This window comes from Pseudophryne corroboree, chromosome 3 (assembly GCF_028390025.1).
Source record: "Pseudophryne corroboree isolate aPseCor3 chromosome 3, aPseCor3.hap2, whole genome shotgun sequence".
In the NCBI taxonomy this organism is placed as follows: Eukaryota; Metazoa; Chordata; class Amphibia; order Anura; family Myobatrachidae; genus Pseudophryne; species Pseudophryne corroboree.
The window spans coordinates 28,632,258-28,646,368 of NC_086446.1; positions in this window are offsets into that span (position 1 = coordinate 28,632,258).

The following is a 14,111-nucleotide window of genomic DNA, read 5'->3' on the forward strand; positions in this document are numbered from 1 at the left end:
TCCTTAGCGTTACACATATCTTTAGACCCTATTCCTCTACTTTTCGCAAATTTTGACAATTGGACTTTGGGTGACTCACGCTTTCGTTTAATTCCCTTTCTCTATCGTCCTAGTGGATGCTGGGGTTCCTGAAAGGACCATGGGGAATAGCGGCTCCGCAGGAGACAGGGCACAAAAAGTAAAGCTTTCCGATCAGGTGGTGTGCACTGGCTCCTCCCCCTATGACCCTCCTCCAAGCCTCAGTTAGATTTTTGTGCCCGGCCGAGAAGGGTGCAATCTAGGTGGCTCTCCTAAAGAGCTGCTTAGAGAAAGTTTAGCTTAGGTTTTTTATTTTACAGTGAGTCCTGCTGGCAACAGGATCACTGCAACGAGGGACTTAGGGGAGAAGAAGTGAACTCACCTGCGTGCAGGATGGATTGGCTTCTTGGCTACTGGACATCAGCTCCAGAGGGACGATCACAGGTACAGCCTGGATGGTCACCGGAGCCTCGCCGCCGGCCCCCTTGCAGATGCTGAAACATGAAGAGGTCCAGAATCGGCGGCAGAAGACTCCTCAGTCTTCTAAAGGTAGCGCACAGCACTGCAGCTGTGCGCCATTTTCCTCTCAGCACACTTCACACGGCAGTCACTGAGGGTGCAGGGCGCTGGGAGGGGAGCGCCCTGGGAGGCAAATGAAAACCTATTTGGCTAAAAAATACCTCACATATAGCCTCCGGGGGCTATATGGAGATATTTAACCCCTGCCAGAATACACTAAAGAGCGGGAGACGAGCCCGCCGGAAAAGGGGCGGGGCCTATCTCCTCAGCACACAGCGCCATTTTCCTTACACAGCTCCGCTGGTCAGGACGGCTCCCAGGTCTCTCCCCTGCACTGCACTACAGAAACAGGGTAAAACAAGAGAGGGGGGGCAAAATAGTGGCAAAAATTATATTATAAAAGCAGCTATACAGGGAGCACTTATTATAAGGCTATCCCTGTCATATATAGTGCTTTTGGTGTGTGCTGGCAAACTCTCCCTCTGTCTCCCCAAAGGGCTAGTGGGGTCCTGTCTTCGTTAAGAGCATTCCCTGTGTGTCTGCTGTGTGTTGGTACGTGTGTGTCGACATGTATGAGGACGATATTGGTGTGGAGGCGGAGCAATTGCCAAATATGGGGATGTCACCTCCTAGGGGGTCGACACCAGAATGGATGCCTTTATTTATGGAATTACGGGATAGTGTCAACACGCTAAAGCAGTCGTTTGACGACATGAGACGGCCGGACAATCAGTTAGTGCCTGTCCAGGCGCCTCAAACACCGTCAGGGGCTGTAAAACGCCCTTTGCCTCAGTCGGTCGACACAGACCCAGACACAGGCACTGATTCCAGTGGCGACGGTGACGAATCAACCGTATTTTCCAGTAGGGCCACACGTTATATGATTTTGGCAATGAAGGAGGCGTTACATTTAGCTGATACTACAGGTACCACTAAACAGGGTATTATGTGGGGTGTGAAAAAACTACCTATAGTTTTTCCTGAATCAGAAGAACTAAATGATGTATGTGATGAAGCGTGGGTTGCCCCCGATAAAAAGATGCTAATTTCAAAGAAGTTATTAGCTTTATACCCTTTCCCGTCAGAGGTTAGGGCGCGCTGGGAAACACCTCCTAGGGTGGACAAGGCGCTCACACGCTTATCTAAACAAGTGGCGTTACCCTCTCCTGAGACGGCCGCACTTAAAGATCCAGCAGATAGGAGGATGGAAAATATCCAAAAAAGTATATACACACATACAGGTGTTCTACTACGACCAGCTATAGCGACAGCCTGGATGTGCAGTGCTGGAGTAGCTTGGTCAGAGTCCCTGATTGAAAATATTGATACCCTGGATAGGGACAATGTTTTACTGTCTTTAGAGCAAATAAAGGATGCATTTCTTTATATGCGTGATGCACAGAGGGATATCTGCACACTGGCATCACGGGTAAGTGCTATGTCCATTTCGGCCAGAAGAAGTTTATGGACGCGACAGTGGTCAGGCGATGCGGACTCAAAACGGCATATGGAAGTTTTGCCGTATAAAGGGGAGGAGTTATTTGGAGTCGGTCTATCAGATTTGGTGGCCACGGCTACAGCCGGGAAATCCACCTTTTTACCTCAAGCTACTCCCCAACAGAAAAAGACACCGACTTTTCAACCGCAGCCCTTTCGTTCCTTTAAAAACAAGAGAGCAAAGGGATATTCATATCTGCCAAGAGGCAGAGGAAGGGGGAAGAGACACCAACAGGCAGCTCCTTCCCAGGAACAGAAGCCCTCCCCCGCTTCTACAAAAGCCTCAGCATGACGCTGGGGCTTCTCAAGCGGACTCGGGGGCGGTGGGCGGTCGTCTCAAGAATTTCAGCGCGCAGTGGGCTCACTCGCAGGTAGATCCCTGGATCCTGCAGATAATATCTCAGGGGTACAGGTTGGAACTAGAGACAGATCCGCCTCGCCGTTTCCTGAAGTCTGCTTTACCAACGTCCCCCTCCGAAAGGGAGACGGTTTTGGAAGCCATTCACAAGCTGTACTCTCAGCAGGTGATAGTCAAGGTACCTCTTCTACAACAGGGAAAGGGGTATTATTCCACTCTATTTGTGGTACCGAAGCCGGACGGCTCGGTAAGACCTATTCTAAATCTGAAGTCCTTGAACCTGTACATAAAGAAGTTCAAGTTCAAAATGGAGTCACTCAGAGCAGTGATAGCGAACCTGGAAGAAGGGGACTTTATGGTGTCCTTGGACATCAAGGATGCGTACCTCCACGTTCCAATTTACCCCTCACACCAGGGGTACCTCAGGTTCGTTGTACAAAACTGTCACTATCAGTTTCAGACGCTGCCGTTCGGATTGTCCACGGCACCTCGGGTCTTTACAAAGGTAATGGCCGAGATGATGATTCTTCTTCGAAGAAAAGGCGTATTAATTATCCCATACTTGGACGATCTCCTAATAAGGGCAAGGTCCAGAGAACAGCTAGAGAGGGGATTAGCACTGTCTCAAGAAGTGCTAAAACAGCACGGCTGGATTCTGAATATTCCAAAATCCCAGTTAATGCCGACAACTCGTCTGCTGTTCCTAGGGATGATTCTGGACACGGTTCAGAAAAAGGTTTTTCTCCCAGAGGAAAAAGCCAAGGAGTTATCCGAGCTTGTCAGGAACCTCCTAAAACCAGGAAAGGTGTCTGTACATCAATGCACAAGAGTCCTGGGAAAAATGGTGGCTTCTTACGAAGCAATTCCATTCGGCAGATTCCATGCACGAATTTTCCAGAGGGATCTGTTGGACAAATGGTCAGGGTCGCATCTTCAGATGCACCAGCGGATAACCCTGTCTCCAAGGACAAGGGTATCTCTTCTGTGGTGGTTGCAGAGTGCTCATCTATTGGAGGGCCGCAGATTCGGCATACAGGATTGGATCCTGGTGACCACGGACGCCAGCCTGAGAGGCTGGGGAGCAGTCACACAAGGAAGAAACTTCCAGGGAGTGTGGACGAGCCTGGAAACGTCTCTTCACATAAACATTCTGGAACTAAGAGCAATCTACAATGCTCTAAGCCAGGCAGAACCTCTGCTTCAAGGAAAACCGGTGTTGATCCAGTCGGACAACATCACGGCAGTCGCCCATGTAAACAGACAGGGCGGCACAAGAAGCAGGAGTGCAATGGCAGAAGCTGCAAGGATTCTTCGCTGGGCAGAGAATCATGTGATAGCACTGTCAGCAGTGTTCATCCCGGGAGTGGACAACTGGGAAGCAGACTTCCTCAGCAGACACGACCTTCACCCGGGAGAGTGGGGACTTCATCCGGAAGTCTTCCACATGCTGGTAACCCGTTGGGAAAGACCAATGGTGGACATGATGGCGTCTCGCCTCAACAAAAAACTGGACAGGTATTGCGCCAGGTCAAGAGATCCGCAGGCAATAGCTGTGGACGCGCTGGTAACGCCTTGGGTGTACCAGTCGGTGTATGTGTTTCCTCCTCTGCCTCTCATACCAAAAGTATTGAGAATTATACGGCAAAGAGGCGTAAGAACGATACTAGTGGTTCCGGATTGGCCAAGAAGGACTTGGTACCCGGAACTTCAAGAGATGATCACGGAAGATCCGTGGCCTCTACCTCTAAGGAGGGACTTGCTTCAGCAGGGTCCCTGTCTGTTTCAAGACTTACCGCGGCTGCGTTTGACGGCATGGCGGTTGAACGCCGGATCCTAAAGGAAAAAGGCATGCCGGAAGAAGTCATTCCTACTTTGATTAAAGCAAGGAAGGAAGTAACTGTGCAACACTATCACCGCATTTGGCGAAGATATGTTGCGTGGTGCGAGGATCGGAGTGCTCCAACGGAGGAATTTCAACTGGGTCGAGTCCTACATTTCCTGCAATCAGGATTGTCTATGGGTCTCAAATTGGGATCTATTAAGGTTCAAATTTCGGCCCTGTCGATTTTCTTTCAAAAAGAATTGGCTTCAGTTCCTGAAGTCCAGACTTTTGTTAAGGGAGTGCTGCATATACAGCCTCCTGTGGTGCCTCCAGTGGCACCGTGGGATCTCAATGTGGTTTTGGAATTTCTAAAATCTCATTGGTTTGAACCACTAAAAAAGGTGGATTTAAAATATCTCACATGGAAAGTGACCATGTTACTAGCCCTGGCTTCGGCCAGGAGAGTGTCAGAACTGGCAGCTTTATCTTACAAAAGCCCATATCTGATTTTCCATTCGGACAGGGCAGAACTGCGGACTCGTCCGCATTTTCTCCCTAAGGTGGTGTCAGCATTTCATCTGAACCAGCCTATTGTAGTGCCTGCGGCTACAAGTGACTTGGAGGACTCCAAGTTACTGGACGTTGTCAGAGCATTAAAAATATATATTGCAAGGACAGCTGGAGTCAGAAAATCTGACTCGTTGTTTATATTGTATGCACCCAACAAGATGGGTGCTCCTGCGTCTAAGCAGACGATTGCTCGTTGGATCTGTAGCACAATCCAACTTGCACATTCTGTGGCAGGCCTGCCACAGCCTAAATCTGTAAAGGCCCACTCCACAAGGAAGGTGGGCTCATCTTGGGCGGCTGCCCGAGGGGTCTCGGCATTACAACTTTGCCGAGCAGCTACGTGGTCAGGGGAGAACACGTTTGTAAAATTTTACAAATTTGATACTCTGGCTAAGGAGGACCTGGAGTTCTCTCATTCGGTGCTGCAGAGTCATCCGCACTCTCCCGCCCGTTTGGGAGCTTTGGTATAATCCCCATGGTCCTTTCAGGAACCCCAGCATCCACTAGGACGATAGAGAAAATAAGAATTTACTTACCGATAATTCTATTTCTCGGAGTCCGTAGTGGATGCTGGGCGCCCATCCCAAGTGCGGATTATCTGCAATAATTGTACATAGTTATTGTTAACTAATTCGGGTTATTGTTTAGGAAGCCATCTTTCAGAGGCTCCTCTGTTATCATACTGTTAACTGGGTTTGATCACAAGTTGTACGGTGTGATTGGTGTGGCTGGTATGAGTCTTACCCGGGATTCAAAATTCCTCCCTTATTGTGTACGCTCGTCCGGGCACAGTACCTAACTGAGGCTTGGAGGAGGGTCATAGGGGGAGGAGCCAGTGCACACCACCTGATCGGAAAGCTTTACTTTTTGTGCCCTGTCTCCTGCGGAGCCGCTATTCCCCATGGTCCTTTCAGGAACCCCAGCATCCACTACGGACTCCGAGAAATAGAATTATCGGTAAGTAAATTCTTATTTTCTCACGACTCTTGTGACCGTGGCAAAAAAAGTGATTATGAATTCTTGGATATCTAAACATGCCGCATCATTGCGTGAAGTTGATGAACTTCTTATGAGATATATGTATTTTGATCGCTATGAGATGACTCGGGATACCTCAGGGAGGGGTTCCAGTTTCCTTCATAAATGGGGAGTGTTCATTTCCTTAAAACCCATGGAGATACAGAACCAAATTTACACTTCTCTAGATACTTCTAAGAATTTGTAGTTATATGAGGAGTGTTAGTTATATCTGCTATTGGGAGGCTTAACATGGATTGTGCTGCCCCTTATTTGATTTAGTGACCTCAGTGTTGTTGACCTGGAGATGCAATTGTTATGGTCATCTTGTTCGATCTAGATAGACATGGGAGTTGACACCTAAGCCCTCCCCCTCCATTTACCTCCCCCCCCCATTCTTTCCTTATATTTTTGTTTGAGGTTGATGTATAACACCGGCAGGAGAAGTTTATTATTTTCTCGCTTATTACTAAAATAGTTCTGCTGCTGCTTACCATTGATTGCTGCATACTTTAAAGCGGTTTGCCTTTTTATGTGCTTTTTCTACGCCATATTATGGATAAGTCAACATCGTTTCTATGTTTATTGTTTGTTTTGTATTGCTATATATGTGAAAAACCCAATAAATATATTTCAAAAGAATAGTATTTCTCCTGACATAAGTGCTTCATTGACCTCTGTTTCATGACCGTGGTGAATGGTCATAGCTTCTATAACCGTCATCACTATAATTGTGTTCTTTTTTTTGCTTTTATTTTTCTCTGGCAGGGTCCACAGGTTATCCACAGGATAACAATGGGATTTGATGGAGCGACAGCAGATTTGCACCTATCAGTCAAAGCTTTCCGGCATCCCAGCATGCAACGGGCCCGTCCATATATTCCCACCCCCTGGCTCAGGCAAATCAGTTTTTTGTTTGGTTCGGCAGGAGCCAGACCATAGTCAGAGGGCTGCTGGATTGTTAGCTGCCCCAAGCTTTATTATTTTATTTTTATAGTCTTACTATTTGTTGAGTGATCTTTCTGAACAGCGTCTTATACGCATATGGGAAAGAGTCGCTCCAACAACTCTCCGCTGGGTCGCGGCAACTTACCCATGGGTACAGTGCACTGTTGTAGCGCAGATCCCAGCTAGAGAGCCGGAGTGGTTAGCCTCTCTCAGGGGGGCTATTTCTCAGATTTCTGAACGGTTTGCAAGGACTGAGCATGCAACTCAGGTGTTTCAATCCTCTATGGCAGTATGGTCTGATACTGCTCCCTCGGGGCCCCCTGCGGTACATTTTCACAAACGTGCTCTTGCTCAAATTATGCAGGATGACACGGATACCAATTCTGACACAGCAGACGGTGGCGGGGATGTGTCGAGAGGAACAGCATCACTTGCTAAAGGGTTGCAGTTGATGATTGAGGCCATGCGGGATGTGTTACATATTTCTGACACACCTCCTGAGCAGATGGAGGAGGCCTTTTTCACGGACAGTAAGAAAGCCCCTCTCACCTTCCCGGCATCTAAGGAATTAAATGCCATATTTGAAAAAGCCTGTAAAAATCCAGAGAAAAAATTCCAGATCCCTAAAAGGGTCTTGGTTTCTTTTCCCTTCCTGGAAGACGATAGAAAAAATGGGAGTCACCGCCTATAGTTGACGCCTCTGTCTCCAGGCTGTCAAAACAGGTGGTATTGCCAGTCCCGGGATCTACCGCGTTGAAGGACCCGGCTGATCGCAAAGTGGGTGCTACGCTCAAATCCATATACACGGCTTCAGGGGCTATACTGCAGCCCACTATTGCCTGTGCATGGATTTCTAAAGCTATAGCCAGGTGGTCAATTGCTCTGCAGGAGGACTTGACTACGATGGATAAAGGTGACATTGATTTGTTTTTATGTAACATACAGGATTCTACAGGGTTCCTGATAGAATCCATGAAGGACCTGGGTTCCATGGCTGTGGGGATCTTCTCCATGTCCATCTCGGCTTGCAGGGGTCTCTGGCTACGCCAATACTCTGCGGACACGGAATCCAGGAAAAGTGTGGAGAGCCTACCCTATACACGTCAGGCTCTGTTTGGGGAGGCACTGGATGCGTGGATTGCCACGGCTACCGTGGGTAAGTCTCATTTTCTCCCCTCAGCTGCACCGGCTACGAAGAAGCCTTTTACTCCCAACACGTGACAGTCCTTTCGGCCCGCGAGGCCTAGAAAGAACAAGCCTTCTCACACCTTCTTTAGAGGTGGTCGTGCCAAATCCAAAAAGCCGCCCCCCGCAGGTACCCAGGACCAGAAGCCGGCTTCTGGTACCTCAAAGTCCTCAGCATGAAGGTGGACCGCACAGCCTGGAGGTAGGTCAGGTGGGAAAAAGACTCTGGCATTTCAGCCACGTCTGGGTGTCGTCGGGCCTGGACCCTTGGATACAGGATATTGTGTCCAGGGGGTACAGGCTGGACCCACCTCACCGTTTCTTCAAATCAGGCTTGCCAGCTTTGCTGGCAGACAGAGCTATTCTTCTGGACGCTATCCGAAAATTGGTAGTGTCAGAGGTCATTGTTCCAGTTACACCTCATCAGTTGAACAAAGGTTACTATTCGAACCTTTTTGTGGTACCGAAGCCGGATGGTTGGGTAAGGCCAATTCTGAACTTAATCTTTGAACCCTTATCTCAGGGACTTCAAATTCAAGATGGAGTCTCTGAGAGTGGTTATCTCAGGAGACTGGCGGAAGGGGAGTTCCTGTTGTCCCTGGACATCAAGGATGCGTACCTCCACATTTCCATTTGGTCTCTGCACCAGGCTTATCTCCGGTTTGCACTGTTAGACGATCACTATCAGTTTCAGGCACGGGCATTCGGTCTCTCCTTGGCACTGAGGGTCTTGACCACGGTAATTGCAGAAATGATGGTTCTCTGCAAGCAGGGGGTGAACATATTTCCATATCTGGATGATCTGCTGATCGAGGCATTGTCCAGAGAGAAGTTTTTGGGATCCATTGCTCTTACGACACATCTGCTCAAGGAGCACGGTTTGATCCAGAACCTTCTCATCTGGAGCTGACGAGGAGGCTGTCTTTCCTGGGGATGATCCTCGACACAGAGGTGCAGAGGGTGTTTCTACCGGTGGAGAAAGCGTTGGTGATGCAAAAAATTGGTCCGGGATGTCTTGAAGCCTGCCCGGGTATCGGTTCATCAGTGCATCCGCCTACTGGGGAAGATGGTAGCCTCCTACAAGGTTCTGCAGCACGGAGTGTTTCATGCTCGATCCTTCCAGTTGGATCTCTTTGACCAGTGGTCGGGATCTCACCTACATGTGCACCAGAGGATACGTCTGTCACCAAAAGCCAGGATTTCACTCCGATGGTGGCTTCAACTACCACACCTTCTGGAAGGCTGAAGGTTCGGCGTTCAGGACTGGATCCTTCTAACCACGAATGCAAGTCTAGGAGGTTGGGGAGCAGTCGCTCAGGGGGAAACCTTCCAAGGAAGGTGGTCAAGTCAAGAATACCTTCTCCCGATAAACATCCTGGAGCTAAGTGCCGTATGCAACGGCCTTCTTCAAGCAGCACACCTTCTGCAGGATCAGGCTGTTCAGGTGCAGTCGGACAACGTGACCACAGTGGCCTACATAAACCGACAAAGGCAGAACGAAGAGCAGGGCTGCAATGTCAGAGGTGACAAGAATCCTCCTATGGGCAGAAGGCACGTGGTAGCGATGTCAGCAATCTTCATTCCGGGAGTAGACAACTGGGAAGCGGACTTCCTCAGCAGAAACTATCTCCATCCAGGAGAGTGGGGCCTCCACCCAGAGGTGTTCGAGGAGGTAACCGGTTGGTGGGGGGTTCCTCACATGGACATGATGGCCTTCTGCCTCAACAAGAAGCTGCGGAGGTACTTTTCCAGGTTGTGAGACCCACAGGCAGTGGCGGTGGATGCACTAGTAACACCGTGGGTGTTCACGTCAGTGTCTGTGTTCCCTCCACTTCCTCTAATTCCAAAAGTTCTACAACTTATAAAAAGAACAAAGGTTCTCGTAATCCTCATTGCTCTGGACTGGCCAAGGAGGGCTTGGTACGCGGATCTGCTGGATCTACTGTTGGAAGATCCAAGGCCCCTGCCTCTTTGAGAGGATCTTCTACTGCAGGGGCCGTTCGCATATCAAGACTTACCACGGCTAAGTTTTATGGCATAGCGGTTGAGCGCCAGATCTTAGCTCGGAAGGGTATTCCGAGCTAGGTAATTCGTACCCTGATACAGGCTAGGAAGGGGGTAATGTTTAAACATTTGGAAAAATTATGTGTCTTGGTATGAATCCAAGAAATTTCCTATGGTGGAGTTTCAACTTGGATGTTTTCTTCTTTTCCTGCAAGCAGGTATGGATGTCGGCCTGAGATTGGGCTCCATCAAGGTCCAGATATCAGCTTTACCCATTTTCTTCCAAAAACAATTGGCTGTCCTCCCTGAGGTTCAGACATTTTTGAAAGGAGTTCTGCATATCCAGCCTCCCTTTCTGGCGCCAACGGCACCCTGGGATCTTGATGTGCTGTTACATTTCCTGCAATCGGATTGGTTTGAGCCTCTACGGGAGGCTGAAATCAAATTTCTCACGTGGACGGCGGTCACTTTGTTGGCCTTAGCTTTTGCTCGATGTGTGTCGGAATTGGGGGCTATGTCCTGTAAAAGTCCCTATCTGGTCTTCCATGAAGATAGGGCGGAACTCAGGACTCATCCAGTTTCTTCCTAAGGTTGTGTCATCTTTTCATATCAACCAACCTATTGTGGTGCTAGTGGCTACTGACTCCTCAATTGCTTCAAAGGCCTTCGATGTTGTGAGGACTTTGAAGCTTTATGTGAAGAGGACGACTCGTCATAGAAAATCTGACTCTCTGTTTGTCCTCTATGATCCCAAGAAAATTGGGTGTCCTGCTTCTCAGCAGTCGATTTCACGCTGGATCAGGGTCACCATCCAGCATGCTTATTCTATGGCAGGATTGCCATGTCCAAAATCTGTTAAGGCCCACTCTACTCGGAAGGTTGGTTCTTCCTGAGCGGTTGCCCGGGGTGTCTCGGTTATATAGCTTTGCCGAGCAGCTTACTTGGTCTGGGTCGAACACGTTTGCTAAGTTTTACAAGTTCGATGCTTTGGCCTCTGATGACATTAAGTTTGGTCAAGCAGTTTTGCGGGAGCCTCCACGCTCTCCCTCCAGTTCTGGGAGCTTTGTTACATCCCCATGGTACTAATATGGACCCCCGCATCCTTAAGGACGTAAGAGAAAATAGGATTTTGGTTACCTAACGGTAAATCCTTTTCTCGTAGTCCGTAGAGGATGCTGGGCGCCTTTGTTTTTGAGGCTCCCAGCAGATTGGGTAAGAACATTTGGGCCCTTTAAATGTTTCTACACCCCTTTTGGGAATTTTACAACTGCCGAGGCAAGGTGATCTTTGTTCTCATGTTTTAATGTACATATTTTTTGTTTAATAAAATCCGTTTGTTTATTACAAACACGTTTTTTTTCTGGTGGAGATTAATTATGGAGTGGTTTTAAAAGAAACTGCTACGTGAACATACCTTGCATCCTTCAAGTAAGCCCACGTGTAAGCGTGTTATGTTAAGAATTTTAGGAAGTGTGTCATGCCGAACATTTTGAAAGATACCCTTATATGTTTGCAATCGCCTAACTTCATGTAAGCCTTAAAGTGAGCATCTCGTATTTGTGATCTATCACACATTTGCTTGGGTGGTCCCCTAATGTGATATAACGACACAGAGAAAAAAGGATCTATTTGTACTTACCTGTATATCCCCCATACCCTTATTTTCATGGTTATAGAAAATCACTACACATTGGATTTTCTTTCTTTGCTTTTACTCCCATGTTCCATATGTTGGAGAATAACCTGGTAAATTAGGAGCCCTCCGGAGTGAAGCTCTGCTTGAAAATCCAAAAGATACCTTTATAGGAGTCTACATACGTATGTTGAGTAAGCAAGAAAGTGAGCATTCTGAGTTTATGACCAACACACTTTTTGAGTGGTCTCAGAACATCTTACAAAGACACTAAGGAGGGGAAATTCTATATCCCATAGTCTCTTCATATGATTCCTGTGACATTTTAAGAAATCACTACACATTGGAAATTTTCTTTTGTTTTCCTTCCTCTATGTACTATCTGTTTGGAGAAAATTCCTGGAGGCAACGAGACTTTAAAACAAACCGGTCTGAAATATTCCATTTATCCAGTGTTGAAGCGCGATTTGTATACAGGTGTTGTATTGTAGCATTATTTGTCTTTTCCGGTTGATAACTCCGGAACGTATATCTAATTGCAGCATCCACACTTCCAGCACAGGGAAGTATTGCTTCTTCTTTTTCTAACAGGTGGAAATTATAGGCAATTAGCAAGACACGCCCAATGAAGGAGTTGTTCTGCAAGTGGTGACCACAGACCACTTCTCAACTCCTATGCTTTCTGGCTGATGTTTTGGTCACTTTTGAAAGCTGGCGGTGCTTTCACTCTAGTGGTAGCATGAGACGGAGTCTACAACCCACACAAGTAGCTCAGGTAGTGCAGCTCATCCAGGATGGCACATCAATGCGAGATATGGCAAGAAGGTTTGCTGTGTCTGTCAGCGTAGTGTCCAGAGCATGGAGGCGCTACCAGGAGACAGGCCAGTACATCAGGAGACATGGAGGAGGCCATAGGAGGGCAACAACCCAGCAGCAGGACCTTTACCTCCACCTTTGTGCAAGGAGGAGCACTGCCAGAGCCCTGCAAAATGACCTCCAGCAAGCCACAAATGTGCATGTGTTTACTCAAACGATCAGAAACAGATTCCATGAGGGTGGTATGAGGGCCCGGCGTCCACAGGTGGGGGTTGTGCTTAGTACCCAACACCGTGCAGGATGTTTGCCATTTGCCAGAGAACACCAAGATTGGCAAATTCGCCACTGGCACCCTGTGCTCTTCACAGATGAAAGCAGGTTCTCACTGAGCACATGTGACAGAGTCTGTAGATGCCAAGGTTTGCTGTGTCTGTCAGCGTAGTGTCCAGAGCATGGAGGCGCTACCAGGAGACAGGCCAGTACATCAGGAGACATGGAGGAGGCCATAGGAGGGCAACAACCCAGCAGCAGGACCGTTACCTCCACCTTTGAGCAAGAAGGAACAGGAGGAACACTACCAGAGCCCTGCAAAATGACCTCCAGCAAGCCACAAATGTGCATGTGTCTACTCAAACGATCAGAAACAGACTCCATGAGGGTGGTATGAGGGCCCGACGTCCACAGGTGGGGGTTGTGCTTACAGCCCAACACCGTGCAGGACGTTTGGCATTTGCCAGAGAACACCAAGATTGGCAAATTCGCCACTGGCGCCCTGTGCTCTTCACAGATGAAAGCAGCTTCTCACTGTTATGATTCCCGTACTCCAGACCAGAGGAGATCTTTATGGCAGAGGTCTGAGTACTGGAAAGATATGCTGGTACGGGAGCAGGAAAGCCTAGTAACCCCTGGCGCCCTAACTCCGTTGTCTCGCCCGTGTTATCAGAAATCCCCTGCGAGACTATGGTTGCTTGAGCCCATGGCAGCCGCGTTCGAAGGGCGGATTATGTCTGCCCAACCCCGATGCCCCCTCAGGTCTTAATGGGAGACAAAGGGAAATCCGAGACAGGGTGATAACAAGGGGCCCTCTGACTAAGCAACCAGGCCAGGGATTACAAGCTGAATAAGGAAAATTAAAGCGCTGAATGGTCACATATGAGAGCAGAAGGTCACATGAAATTACACATTTATTGTATGTAAAAAATTGAATTAAAAGGTTAAAAAGAGCAACAATGTATGAAATAAGCAATGAAGGCCACAAAATAGTGTCGCTGTGTATCTCTCAGTCCTGATAGGAGTATATAGACAGTTCACACCTGTTCCAAAACACAGTCCCTTAATTGATAAGCTCAAGGTATCCCGTCACTGTTCCATCATGTATAATAGTTACCACCAGCAGTTGTCCAAGGTGTTTAAGCGGATAGGCATCCGCAACGGCTTATCCCTTGTTTGGCTGTGGGTGATGGCTGTTCTTCAAACGGGTCCGCAAATTGAGCCAGTGATGGAGGACCTGGTCCAGGTGGAGAGTCTTCAGGAATGAGTAAGTTGATGGTAGGCACACACAGCACCAATCGCCAACGCGTTTCGTTGCGGTCACGCAACTTTTTCAAGGTAATGGAGGTGCTGCTATCCAGGGTTTTTATACCCTTTACAAAATGGTTGCTCATTTGCATATGTGAATGACAGTGACCAGATACTCTCATTATGTGACCATAAATGACAGACAA